Source organism: Dromaius novaehollandiae, chromosome 1 (genome assembly GCF_036370855.1).
Source record: "Dromaius novaehollandiae isolate bDroNov1 chromosome 1, bDroNov1.hap1, whole genome shotgun sequence".
NCBI classification, from domain to species: domain Eukaryota; kingdom Metazoa; phylum Chordata; class Aves; order Casuariiformes; family Dromaiidae; genus Dromaius; species Dromaius novaehollandiae.
The window spans coordinates 26008815-26023693 of record NC_088098.1 but is presented as its reverse complement, the minus strand read 5'-3'; the positions used below and the strand labels follow the sequence as shown (position 1 = coordinate 26023693).

The 14879-nt window shown below is 37.3% G+C and overlaps 1 long non-coding RNA gene across 1 annotated transcript in view; it reads right to left on the bottom strand.

Annotated features, from left to right (window-relative positions):
• The window catches only part of LOC135328420 (uncharacterized), a 49220-nt gene extending 35072 nt beyond the window's left edge, over nucleotides 1–14148 (bottom strand). Inside the window, exon 1 of the long non-coding RNA XR_010389258.1 lies at nucleotides 13869–14148. This is a non-coding gene — a long non-coding RNA (uncharacterized LOC135328420). The remainder of the gene's footprint in view (nucleotides 1–13868) is intronic.
• Between the last annotated feature and the right edge of the window lie 731 nt (nucleotides 14149–14879).

The window sequence follows — 14879 nt, the reverse complement described above, 5'->3', positions numbered from 1 at the left end:
GCTACTTAGATCTAAATAAACATAGAAAATTAATGTTTTGTATTTTGTTAGTTTTTCACTCATTAATTCCCCTCTTTCTCTCTCTCATACGCAGTAGGGGTGGTTGTATTTCACTTCTGATGTAATCTTGGTTTTCTTTTCTGGGCTGACAAGTTTTTGATGACATAAAAGGATATGACGAAGCATTAGTCTTTTTAGTTCCCAACTCACTATCCATTCACTAAAAAACACCCCAATATTGAAAATTGCCTTTTGCCTCAAGTACAATTTTAACATTGATCAATTTAAAGAGTCAAAAATATCCCTTCCCCAGATCTCACATAGCAGCTTTATTTGAAGCACCTGCAGCATTTATGCTCATAAAGAAGTAATTTTATAAGTCTTCAATTAATCTGTAGATTTCCATGAGTGCTTAAAGGAAGTTTTTTGCAATATACATATGGATGGAAAAAAAGAATAAAAAAGGTGGAAGCCTCAAAATTTAAAATATGTATTTTCCAATAAATTTTGAATAGATTATTAAGGAAATACAATCTTTTTTCCAATGACTTCTGCAAGGATATCTTCTTTAATATAAAGCTGTAATACTTTGAGTTATTCTCTTGAACATTGAGTTATTGTTCTTGAACATACAACTTCCAATAATATCAAGGCATCTACAGAAATTGGACTTTGTTTAATCTTAAAAAGATGTTATGATAATTCAAGATCTGTCAGTATATAGTTTTTGAGTGCCAGTTTGAACTGAAGTGCTGTTTCCTTAAGTCACATAACTCTCTTTTACTGTTTTCTGCCTCATTCATCTTGCACTAAGAAGGCAGGGCAGTGCTATCACAGTCTGTTATTAAAAACTACCAACAGCAGAAAAGATCTTACTGTAGGCTGAGCATCTTACCTCCATGATAAAGCCTATTTTCACCCTGCAAGGAGCTGAAGGTTAGAAGAGAATGGGTGTTTTAGAAAATGCAGGGTCTGAAATATACAGTAAGGCTGCCTAACTTTGGACAGCAGCTCACACAGATATATGCAAGCTGATGACTGATAGAAACAGAGCTATGTGGAAAACAGCTCCGCCTGGGCTAGCCACCTGCAAATTTACCCAGTTCCTTGAGCTATCTTGATATTATGCCTACATGGATACTAGCATTCAAGCTAAAATTGCATCATGTGTGTCTCTGTGAGTTGAAGTCATACAAGGAAAGACAGATCAGACAAAAGAAACCTACAGACTTTTGTAGCACCAGGTTATTTTAAACTGTAGGAACAGTGGCAAACATAACCTAAGATAACATAAGAACATCCATACTGGGTCAGATCAAAAGTATGTCTAATCCAAAATCCTGTCTCCTACAGCTGCCAAAGCAGTTGCTTAGAGAAATGCATCAGAAGATGGCAACCCCAGGATGATGAATACTTTCCCAGCATATTCCCTCAGACTTAAAAATATGTGGCTTGGGGACTTCCTGAAGAAAGAAGCAAACTGAAAGTACAGAAGAGAGAAACACATAACAGAGGGGAGTCCGTATCTAAAAATGAGGGAGATCCTGGACTTTTGTGGAGAGAACAACTCTCGGGAGAGGGTTTGGGCGAGAAGAGTGGCATGTGGAGAGAAAATGATCCTTTGCTATTCCTTAGCAACGACCCAGTCATGCACTTGTAGTGTGGCTGGGCCAGGCCCACTATAGCAAGGCCAATCACTCTCCAAACTAGACATTCATTGCCCCATAAGCAATGGTTTGCAGCCAAAGTTAAGCCAGTTTGACTTTGTGACATCAGGATTTTTAGTAAGAGGGCCCAGACATTGCCTGTCGCACACACACATTGAATTGTATGATCTTTTTATGGGTTCCCACAGCTGAACCCAAAACATCCTGGAGGTGTCAGGATGGGCCACTGCGCATGCTGAGCTTTAGATATTGCCACAGACATCAGCTACAGCCTGGAAGACCACCAAAGAAAAAGGAACAATTACTTGCCAGTTTATACCACAAGAGGCAGGCAGCCCCCTATCATCTGCTGTCACTTGTAGGGTTCTTCTGTCAGAAAAATCTTATTTTCAGTTTCCTCCTCTGCCTTGAGGGATTCCAGATTCATATCTCCATGGAATGACTCTTACCCACCCCTTGAAATTGTTCCACAATGCAGAAAAACAGAACAAGTTCCCAAAGGCCAGCAAGAAGTAGCCTCGTGGGCCAGTCTAGCAGTTAAGATGCTTTGGAAATGATGCCTGATGTCCTGTCTTCTCTTCAAGGATTAAGTATTTTGCCCAGTCCTTGGAACGGGGAATCAAAGAGTTTAAAAACCAAAGAGTTTATAAGCCACTAGGCAAAAGAATTTTATTTTCTTTTTCTGGCTTAATGAATCCTGAATTCTTTTCTGCCTGCTAGCAAGGTCTCATTTGGAAGAGCGAAACTTATCTTCCCCTCTCCCTCAAAAAAATAATCTGGCAGCTGGCGCACGCTCCAGAGAGCTGGGAGTCAAATCTCTTCAGTAAGAGAAGAAACTGCACAACACTCATATTTGATGGGAGCTGCTGCTGTTTTAGGAAAAGGAAGGACTCGTCCAGCTCCAGCTGTGTAATAAAAAAATCTGCTGTTGCTGCTGTAATTCCTGATTTGATAGAGCTCCAGCATCCACTGAATGCATCCACCTGGACACTGAAACATATCTAACTTCAAAGACAGGTGTGAACCTGGCACTGAATTGCTCTATGCTGTGGAAATGGAGATGAAGTTTCTTATCAGATCCAGTTTATACTGGTGACAGATGAGGGAGAAACTGGGAGCTGTATTAGGGCTTACAAAATCACAAGGCAGTAGTCTCTCTGGAGCACTGCAATTTTTGGATGGTACCATACAGCATTGCTACTTGAAACGAGGTAAAGTAGCTGGTCTAGAAAAATAGTTTGTTAGATAAATGAAGAAGGTAAAGCATTGGATCGTCAGAAATCTGACAGTAATTTTGAAAATTTGTAATAATATACTGGTTTTGCATCCAAAACCATGATTTATCTTGGTGACTTACATTCTGTATTTACCACATAGGCAATATAGTATATGTTCCCAAATAATCAGCTATTCAAATATTCACTCTGATTTCAGTACTCATAGTATACTATGAATATATGCTTATGTGTACATGTGCAAATTTCCCTCTTACCTTCTGCCACCCATGTAATATGTTTCACAATTTCTGAAGCTACATAGAACAAAGAAACTTAAAAATGTACACATCCAATTAACATTATTTTCATGAAACTTTATGGCTTCCCATCTTACTAAAAACAAACCTTTTCCATGCCCAGATTTTTATCACAAGAATTTGCACCTAAATTTCCTATGAATCAGCATTACATCACCCTTTTTAAGACAGATCTATTTGCAAGCACCATGGCAGTTACCGAACGGTTTGAATTCCAAATGATGCTTGATATGCCAGCTTTGCACACAGAAGTGTAGTCGTTAAATCTAGTTTCCAGTTACAGCTCGACAGCAGTAGATTTTGAAAAAATGAATCAGCCGTAAAGTTAAAAAGCTATTTAACAGTAGAGTATAGCCAGAGAAAAGTGATAGTTGTTGGGAGGAACAAAGCAGTGCTGTACCTATAGCAGTATGCTCGATGCTCTCACTTAAACACAGATTCTGCGCATTTGATTAATGGTGGTCTAAACTGCAGATGCAATCTTTCAAACTGTTATTCTAAAAAATATGGTGACACCAGAAAACTCTTGTTCTAAAAGTTACTGTGCTATTTTGCAATGACTAAGCCAACCGATTTTTTACACACAGGTTTGTGTTAGTGCATAAAATGTAAGCATGGGGAAAGTCCTATGGGGAGTAAGGAAAACGGACTATTTCGAGAACGCACTGGAACTCCAGCGGACAAAGAGAGGGAAGACTCTGCACCAGCTGAGTTACAACGTACGAGGCATCTTACACTCTTATTTTCTATCATTCTGTAATATTATGTGCTCATTTGATAAAAAGAAGAAAGATATTTTAATTGTCTAAGTATTTTGGTCATGTACAAAGGGGAAACTCCAAAAAGACTTACAAGAATAAATGTTATATAAAAATCATTTGGGTATTCTACAGATGTATGACAGATAGGCTTTGCCTGTATTGCCTGTGTATGTGTATATGCTACAAGTGTACATGTAAAAATGCTACAAACCCACCCTCACAATATGCTTAGAATTACTAAGATTTTTTTAATCTCTGTTTGCCAAGTTACAAAATGATGTATGAGCTTCCAGATGGTATGTACCAACATCCTTCAACAATGTGCATCATTTTGCCGGGTGCAAGTTGTTGACTTGTTAATAGCTGTCCAGTACATTTCAATGGAGGGGCATCTGAATAAGGGGAGAGAGATTTTTATATCGTCTCCATGCATAGACAGTAAGACTCTGATATGGTGGCTAGAATTTTAATGTAGCGATTTAGCATCACTCAGCTGGTTGCCATTCCATGCTGAGTGCTATAATAAACACAGACTGCCAAAGAGTGGGATGGAAAGCTAATTTTCCTGTGATGCCTTTTTCACAAAATGATTTATTTGAATGCTTATATTTGTTGTCAGCATAGGCCTTAGAAGCCTGTTGATGCCCAAACCCCTATGAGCTCAGTCATTCGAGATCTGAAGATAATTTTCTAGGATGCCAAGCTTATGTTTCCTCCAGAGGTGATTTCATTAGTGATGTCATGACATGAAGCATTTAACACTGTTGCAGCGAGTTAAACGTGCCATTGGTGGATGTTCTGAGTCAAACACAGAGACTGACCCAAAACAGCAGAGCTCACACATACATCTTCTACAGACATCTGTTAGATTTGTAGCCACCAGATAGGAAGAGAGAAAGCTCTGTCATTTATTGAATAAAAAGGATAATGTAATTTTCACTAAATGTCAGACATAGCTGAGGAAACAATCCTCTTCTACAGTCTATCTTTTTTTTTGGTATATTTATTCACCTTTCCAGTTACTAATCTGATTTGTTTTTTCATTAGCTCTTCTCAATGTAACCTTGTTGACTGATATTAGAACTGATTTAAGGAATTAGAAAGTGAAAGCAAATATAAGAAATTAAAAACAAATAGGAAAACTGTACCACATTTCATAATTTTTTAATTTGAGACAAATGGAGCATTCACTCATTTAGAAAAAATAATTTGATTTTTTAATATGAAAGATAGTTTTATTCATCCAGCATGATTCTTCATAACAAAACAGAAAATGACCAGAAAGAGCAGTTTATAAAACTATGAATCTTAGTAACATAAGACTTCATTGTAACAAAAGATCTCATTTTGCTGGTATTTCTATTGAGACCAATTTCTAATCTCAGGTGTACTGAAATAACTAATACAAAAAGACCCTACTTTGCCAGCATAAATAATTCTGATTCACCTTCATGAAGACAAAACCACAATTTGGCCTTTTTTGTTTAAAATGCAATCACAGTACACAGAAAAACAGAAAAATTCAAGTAAGGTGGATCCATTTCAGGTGCTACTTTACTACTTGCTTTCTGTAGAACCCCAAATTTCCCTCCACGTATATTTTAATTCTTTTTTTGCCTCCTATTGAAAGAAGCTTGAGCAGCTGGGTGACTTTTCATACCTGTTGACAGCTCCTCAGTGACATTTGAGAGTAAGTAGTGACACTGAAACCCCAGAGCTTGTCCTGAGTTTAAATGCAGCTGACTCTAGATTCTTTATCTGAAACCAGCTTTTGAAACCATCTAGTGACACTTAATAATGAGAAGGTCTCTTGCTGTTCACTAATGACCACTGTAAATTTTTTTAAAATTCAGTTTAAGTCCAATTATTTTGATTATTTTTTCTTCAGTAAGAAAACTAAAGAATATTTGAAATATTACCAGGTGTTATACTTTTAATCATGTCTAATTTTCAATTTTTTTCCTAGCTGTCTTTATTGCCATGTTATGTTACCAATTATTTTCTCTCTCACAAATATCGCCATAGCAAATGACTTGTCAGCTTTTCACATTAAATCAGAAAGTTCCTTCTAGTGTCCCTTGCTTTGCACATAGCATTATGAGAGTGAAACACAGTCTGAATATTTTGTGGCCATTCTTAACATGGGAATTACCACCACAAACCCAAATCCAATGGCTGCATTCCCAAAGAGAACTTAGTCTCTTAATATGCCTTTTTTGGTGCTTTAATTCATTAGATATGTTTCTACTTGTTTTCAGAATTATTCCCCTCCATCATTCAGAAAGGCAAGTTTCCAGCCGTTTGGCTGCTTTTAATAGACTGTTCCGTTACATGGTACTGGCAGGATGACTTGGGCTGGTTGGTAGAGGCTGAGTTGGTAGAGGCTACCATTACGCTGCAATAAATAGAGGCCCTGTGGGTCGAGATCAAAGGTTAAATGGCTTTCTGCTGCCATCTCTTGATAAACCAGAGGAAAAGGCAGCAAAAGCTGAGACACTGCTTGGGCAACACCCAGTGGGCTGGAGCAGACACTTAGTGTGTGCTGATGGGAATGAATTTACCTTCTGGGTGGACAGCGCACTGGCAAGTTGTCATGAATGTTTGACTGATGAGCATCTGAATGGCGCTGAGAGGGAGGTTCATTATAAATAAATCTCGTTGCCGTTCCAGTGAGTCATGGAGCTCCAGGCTGCTTGAGGCTGAATGGGAAAACAGGTTTCTGCCTTTTAGGGAATGAGCAATTTCCTAATGGCACACAGTCTGAAAGTCCTATGTACTATTGAGATCCTTTTCTACAGTAAAAATAGACTTGAAATACAAGTTTTGTTATCATAAGAGGTGATAGGTGCTCTCTGTTAACGCTGGTCAAGAAGATATTGTTCAGCTGGAAGAGCTGAAAGAGGTTCAGGAAGGATTTCCCAGTGCCCTCCCAGCGAAAGCCACCTTCACCAAGGAAGCCTTGGTGACCAAACTGGAGGAGGTATTACAACCAGAAGTGGTGTGAAGACAGCACAAAGATGTCAAGAGTTCAACAAAAAAAAGAATGGAGGAGCGCTGACAAGCTATCTCTTTGCATAAGCCAGGTAGCATTTTTTCTTAAGAGCTGACATCATAGTTGCCCATGTGTAATTTTGGTTTAGGGACTTGGTAGCTCCAGACAAACTCTAAGGTGGGTATACCAGTGGTAAAAGGGTAGAACATGAGGATTCAAAGGGATATTTATCCACTAAAAGTTCACATCAGCAAACAGGAGAATGAAACAAGTGACAATAATTAAAGTTGGGAGGACCTATTTTTCTCTTCATGAGTTTGCCAACTTTAATCCTAATTGAAGTTGGTTTAAAGCACTCCCATGCAAAATATAGAGACGTATAGACAAGGACAGTGCATTTGAGAATTTATATAAATCCATGCAATTTCCTAAGATGCACAAAGTAGAACCTAGAATCATTCCAGGAACAAAGGCTACAGAACTCCCAAGAGAGTTTGAGTCCCTACCAAATCTCACTGATCTGCCAATTTCTGTGGCTAATCGATTCAATCAGCTCCCAACAATTTCATGTGTTTCCTAACTTCTCTCTGCTATGTACACCATGCAGATTTTGTTGTCTATCTAAAACTTTGGTGTTCACACATATAAACCACCCACAATAGTAAATACCCACTGCTGAAGATCAAGCAAGTCTGTAGACTGAGCCTTAAAGCAACCAAAAATAAATAAGCACTCTGCTTTGCTTTTTCGTCTTGAAAATTATTGTAAAAAATTACAAATTAAGGTTTTAAAGCTAAAACTTAGGTTTATGTCTGATTAAAGAGTCCTGAAAATTTGAATCTATGAATACAGTTTTCATGAGCTCTGAAGGCTAGCATAATTTCTGCTTAGCTCATATACAGGATGGGGAAAGAATGACAGCCATGTAAATTCAAGTCAACAGAGGACTTGTAGAGGAATTCCTTAAACAGTCATTGCATAATATGCAGCTATGGTCCCTGAGCATAGACCAGGACCCCTACTCAGAGCCCTGAGATAGAGACACATTCCTTCTTCCTCTCTTCTGCTCCTGTGTCACCATCCAAATTAAGACATTGTCCAATGGTTTGGATACTCTTGTAGGCAAAGTGGGATTGGGGAGGCAACTGAATCCTCATTACTTAGTGGGTGCTGTAATCATGTAAGTACTCCATAAAATATACATGAATAGAAAAGACTTTATAGAAAGATGGAAAAGCACTGCCACTACTGACATTATTATTGTCCTGTCTTAAAAGAAGTATCCACCTTGCATTCCCTAAGGTCCTGAAGGGACTGAGTTAATGTTCTCAGAAAACACCCACAGGACTAGGACCTTCTGTGAAGTTAGGTCAAAGGATGTGTGAGCTGACTCTAGGTTGCTTTTAGTATGCAAATGTACAAATTTTCCTAGAAAGTTTTACAGTGAGACTTTGGGTGATATGATGTGCCTACATCATTAGGCAGCAGCAGAGCAAAGGGGGATTTTAGATTGAAGTCTGGTCTTACCTACCTTCATCCTACCTAAATCCTTCTTTAGAGATGCATGTTTTTTTATTGGATCTGAGCCTGAGAGAGAAGGAAAGTGAAGTGGCAGAAGAGATTAGAAATAAGTTAACCAGAGAACACCAAAGGGATTAAGCTTGTGATAAGCTTAAATTAGTAAAAATGAACAGAAGAATTGCTGCACTGCTTTTTTTTTTTTCTTTCAATTATTTGTTCTTAGCTTTTTTCTGGAAATGGTTTCCTATTATGGAAGATGCACTGGAAAGTTTAAAATATTTTTGTCACTATTACCGAGGTAGCTGTAATAAGCAGAATTAAAACTAAATTATAACAGTAAGAACTAATATTCTCAGAATTTTTAAGGTCCAAAGTACCTATGAGTAGACCACTAACATACATACTTTTTAACATCATAAACATACGTCAAACAGCAAAAATGTATTTTTCATTTAGGCTCTGGTTTATTTACAGTATTTGGCATTATCTTGGGAAATGAAACAGCAGTGTAGCACTGTTGTGGCTCATGCAAAGCCATCAACATAAGGAAATACAGCCATTATTTGAAAAATGAGGAGCAAAATACTATAGTATCTGTTACAGTGTTGCTAGTGGCATAGGCATATTCCTAACTGCTAATCAAACAGCCTTTACAATTAAACGTGGAAATCACCTTGTTAAGCCTATGGATGTCCTTGAGAATTTCCCTTCTAATAGAACTTTGTGCCCTATCCAGGATAATAATAGCATTTCAGGGGATAGGAGAAAATTTCAGTCTCCTTCTTTTCAAAAATGCCTGGTGCAAATAGAGTGAGAGTAGTACACTTCTATTACAAGAGAAATTGCTGGGAAAGCCTAGCAATTCCTCTACCTTCCCTTAGTGCATCACACATTTTATATGAAGTAAGTCAGTTTTAATTGTGTTATAAAAATCAACTCTTTTCCCCCATTTTAAATTTCATATGTCATGTCCATCATTTTCCAATGTCAGGCACTTGACCGTACTGACTTTGAATTGCCCTACACCATCTAGTAAGGCAGCTGGTTGTACAGGGCAGAGTTAGACCCATGTGGCTTTCTAGTAGGAATTGCTTAATCCCTTCCAGGATGCTAGGAGAAAAGAATCCTTTTGAACAAGAGCATGATTTTAGTACCTGTATTTAGGACCCCTCTCTGATGCCCTGCTGTATCCTCTAGGAAATTCTAATTGTGCTTAGCTGTCATCTTAAGTTCTTATGTGAATTAATGATATGGGATAAGAAGATTATTGTGATAGGATATTAAGGGGAAATATCAATCTGATTTAATCCCATGTTTCTACATCAGCATCCTCAAATGACCTGTGCTGCTGATCCACTGTACTTCCTAACAAGAACTAAGCTTTCTGTCATTGCTCCTATAAAACTTCCAACTTGAAACACCAGTCCAAGAACTGTATTTCAGCTTGCTCAGCTGTGGTCTGAGACAGACAGGCAGATAAACACATGTATGCAAAAGAGCTCTAGTTAAGAAAGAGGCAAAAATCACACTAAGGCATTTAAGATAAAAATGCATTTTGACAGTGCACTGCCCAACTGTCCAACTGCATGACCAACAAGTAATCATAACTGAAGTTTTCATATTGATGACCAGGAAGTACATGCTCTCTTAGGTGTAAATTATGTTGTCTCCACATTGCCTCGCATATTAAGAAATGTTACTAAATTGATATTTAGCTGCTCCCTGTTTTTTTTCAACAGCCAGCCAGAAAGTAACAATCTTGCTGAACCTTGGGCAGTTATACAAAGCTAAAAGAGGACTAATAGTGGAAGAATAGACTAGAACTCCTGCATTCTGCTCCTGGTGCTCTGGATGGCCTCAGGTAAATTACTTAGACCAATATATTCATGTGTAAAAACTAAAACTCTCCTTTTCTTGACTGTTGTTCATGTTATACTGTTAGATGACCCAATATAATTTCACAGCTTTATAAGCACACGTGTACTGGATCAGATGAATGTACAGCCCAGTGTCGTGTCTCTGACGGTAGATCTCCCTCCCTCCCTCCCTCCCCATTCTCAGTCCCCCAAAACAGCTACAGTTTGGGAAAGACTGTGAAAAGAGGGCAGTGTACTACCAGATTTCTGCAGATCTATGGGTTAGAAAGTTCTTTCCTACCAATTCATGATGCAACTAGACATGAAGATAAAACTAACAGTCTATGAGGCCACATTGATTAAGAATTTAAGGTCAATATCTGAACTGGTAGTGGGTTTAGATACAAATTCAAGCATGTCCTTGTCCATTTTTAGCTCTTACATGCTTCATTTTTCATGTTGTCATAATGTATGACCATATGTTACAGCACAAAACGGACATCCAACTTTTCAAAACCTAATTGTGTGATGATTTAAACTTGAAGGAAATGAGTGGAGGTTTTTTTAGACTAGATAACTTGACTGTCCAAGTACAGCGTAACAATCTAAACCTCACTGAACTTGTGTAAATGGAAATATAGTTTTTTTGTTTCAGTGCTTTGAGATTTACAGTTCCCTGTTTTCTCTTCAAATAGCAGATTAACTTTAAGCATAAAAAAGGAAGAGATATTCATGAATCTTGTAAAAATGTAGGTGAGGAGGAGAGATGGACTTCCCTTCTGGGAAGCCGTATGTCATAGCCTGGGTTTTCTGCAACAGTAATGCCCAGACCACAAGGAGCTACTATGAGGACTTTTAGATTAGCCTACTGATAAACTCACATTTAAGAGAAGGCTAACATTATATCAGCATTTATTTAATCTCACATGTTAGAGAAAGCTAATATAGCCATTACTTTGACATAGTGAAAGTATTTAAAACATAGGATATTATTCAAAAGGTTTTCCTCTGTTGAGTCAGGTCCTTTGCCTAGTAGGAGACTAGGCGATCAGAGTATGAACTGTGAAGTCACTGAGAGATGAGGAAGCTTCTCCTGTATGTGATTGCTGATCAGAAGCTTAGAAAACTCAATGAGACATGGGCTAACCTTTACTGGATCCACAATTTAGGAAAATTAGGAGTTTGTAGCCTTGATCTCTTTAACTCCGGGTAAATACAATAAGGATTCTTTCAAAAAAAATAAATATTCAATTTTTTTCTGTATCTGAAACAAACTGATATAACAAACAAATAAAAAGAATATCTGATATTCCATGAAAGTTTAAATCTGTTGGACAGAAGTTGACAGAGAACACAATCAAAAGTTTTGCCAATATATGCCTTAGCAGAAGAGACAATTACATGACCATGAATAATGACTGCAATTATTCTACTACCCTAAAAAATCTCAGTGTGAAGGAGTGGTGATATAGTTCCTCAAACAGCATCTCCAGAATAGTGGAACTCTGTAGTCAGAAAACAATTCTTCCTTCCTAATTTTGCTGCTTATAACAATTTTTCACCAAATCAACATTAATAATATAACTATCAATGTATCCCATTAAAGATATATGATATATGAGCCACCTAAATCTTAGTATCACCTCTTGATATATGTTGACATGCCTTCTTTACTGTTCTATGGTTTATCTCTTTCTTGTCTAGATTCTCTATTTATTTAGTGAATGTAAGTCCAACAGAAATCCTCTATGAATTTCAGTGAAACATTTTCAGCCAGTCTCAGAACTGATCCCAGTATAACACAAGAGCCAAAACAAAGAAACCTGCACATGGGTTTGCATGTTGAATGCATTAAAAACAACATATGACCCGCTACTAAGATTTGATTCAGTGCAATATTAAATTGGTATCTTAATGTGACTGCACAGAAAATTCAAAAAAATTTATCCTTTAAATTAAAAAATGAATCAGAAGTTTGTAAATTAATGCCTACAGATGCAAGGCAATGCACAATTAAGTAATGTGATCTAACATATGTCCTACATACTTAGGTACAGTGGGGGGAAGCAGTAGTATTAGAGCATCAATCTATGTATTGTAGACCATATGTCAGATTTGTAGACCACTTGGAAGCTGCAGCTGGTGCAAAATGAAGTTCCTATTTGCTTAGCAGATCTGGCAGTAGGAGAATACCTTATGCTAGTGTTGTTTTTGCTATATGTTCCCACAGTACAAATTCACACTACTGATGCTGATCATTTAATTTGTGTGTATTTTTGATCCTTGTTACCTGAAAAGCTCCTTTTTTCCTGGCAAATCTCTTGCAATTGCTCTTATGTCTGCAGTGTTGTCTCGATTTTTGTTTAGGTCTTTTCTCTCCTAATTTTAGGACAACTACAGTGCTAAAATCTTTCCTCACCATATTGCTATTCATTTTCATTCTTAGTAGCAGTTTTTTTAATCTCCCTTCTCATCCCACCATGTTTTTAATTAAAAAAAAAAAAAAAAAACACTATATTTTTTCAGGAAATGTTTGTCTAACAGCTATTTTTAAATGATATTTATTACTGGGAAATTAGGAAATGCTGTTGATATATAGTTATAATAATAGTAATTATATATTATATAGTTATAATAATAGTTATTAAGACCTAAGACCCCAAAAGGGTTTAGGTACCAACCAACACATCTTATTTAAACAAATAGCTAGGTACCTATACCACTCTGTAGAGCCAAGGAAAAAAAATGTCTTATTTTAGCTTTTGATCCTCTCTGTAATTCAATTTACTTGTCTATGTATAAATTCTTTTTGTCCTGTGGGACTGTTTTTTTCATTTTCCACTAGGTGATGTGTGACAGAATTCTCCATTATATCCCGAACACAATACACCAGAACTTCCTAATATGTTCCAGTCTGTAATTAATTTCTTCTTCCAGGCTCCATCTGAGTATCCCCTGTGATCGATCAATCTTATTATGGTACAGTAGCAGACCTACACAGGCTTGATTAATTACCCAGTTTTTCCAGGGTGTCATTTGCTACTAGAAAGGAAAAAATGTTTCCTCCCCCAGCAAATTCTTCTAGCATACACAAAGCATCTCTTTATTTCAATTTTATATGAAAAATGATGGGCTAGGGAGGTGACCATGGTGCAACTGACAGTACTTGTCCATCTTTCCTGAAGATGCTAAGCTCCAGCCTTTGCTTGCGTAACTCCTCTGACTTTAGTTTATATCCATTGATCTGCATCAAATGAATGCCTGGTTCATTCTCCAGCTTTCCTTCCCTGATTCTGATGTACATCTTTTAAAACAGAGTGATTCTTTTTCTTGTTTTAGAAAAATGGGATGACATTGAAGAACTATGAGTACTATATCTAACAACAATTTTATATAGAAAATTAATTTCAGAAAGCTGCCAATTTTTAACACTATGTCTCTAATAACCAACCTGCATAATCATATCATGACCAAGAACAACATTATAACATTTTAAAGATACTTTTTGACTCTCAAAAATGAAATAGGGGATCTCACCTTCTCTTGATGTCTTGCATTCTCATCTTCAAAATAATCCTTTTAACATTTTGAATAAGTAAGAATAAATTCTATCATTCTTCACAAGAGCACCTACAGAACGTGCATTTATGCAAGCATTCAGCAGTATTCCTATCAGATCTCTTCTGCAAAGTACCAGGCTCAGTTGCTAATACTCATATCTCAGGACCAAAGCCCTCTTGGCAAGATGGAGGTGCGAACCCTGGGGTGACACCTTTGTGAATCTGTAGTCTCAAACGCAGCAAAGCCCTTACAGACATATTTAAGTATTTGCCTAAATCCCTCCTGGTTCTGGAAAGCATTTAAGCTTTCACTTTAACACTTTGCTGGATCAGACTGCTGGTTAGCTGCCTGTTTTTGGCTGAGATGTTAAATTGAAATCCCTTCTGCCTGGCTTCTTTGACCACCAACTGGGAAAGAAGAACAGTCCATCACGTCATTTTTTAAAAATGAATAGCATCTGAAAGGGATATGCTGGCCTCCTTTTTCTCTGTTTTTTTTTTTTTTTTTTTTTTTTTTTTTGATAGTAGTTCTAATATGCAAGTATGTTAATGGGTCTTTGCTGAGTGCATACAGCTACTGTTCTGCCCATGCCTTTACAAAAAGTAATTAGTTTTGAAGGTTTTCAGAGGCTTAAAGTAGAAGAATCACATTGTAAAATCAAACGATGTTCTATTACATCCTCTTACAAGTGTATCGCTCTTTTGTTTCCTTTAACATGTGGCTTTCAACTTGCAAAAAAGAATTCCCAGTGATTGACACCACAATTGTATGTCTGCCTTTTTAGCTGAAGAAAGACTCAGCTGTGTGCTGGATGACTTTCACTACCCATTTAACACATTCTTCTACTTTTTAAAGGGTGGAAAGCAGTCGGGAAGGCCACATTTTAGTCGCCTGCGAAATTTCACCCTAGGTGTTCACAGCTGCTGTTATCTCAGACCCCTTAGGTTACATCACTATATCAGTTTAGTGCTGTATTATGTAAACTGT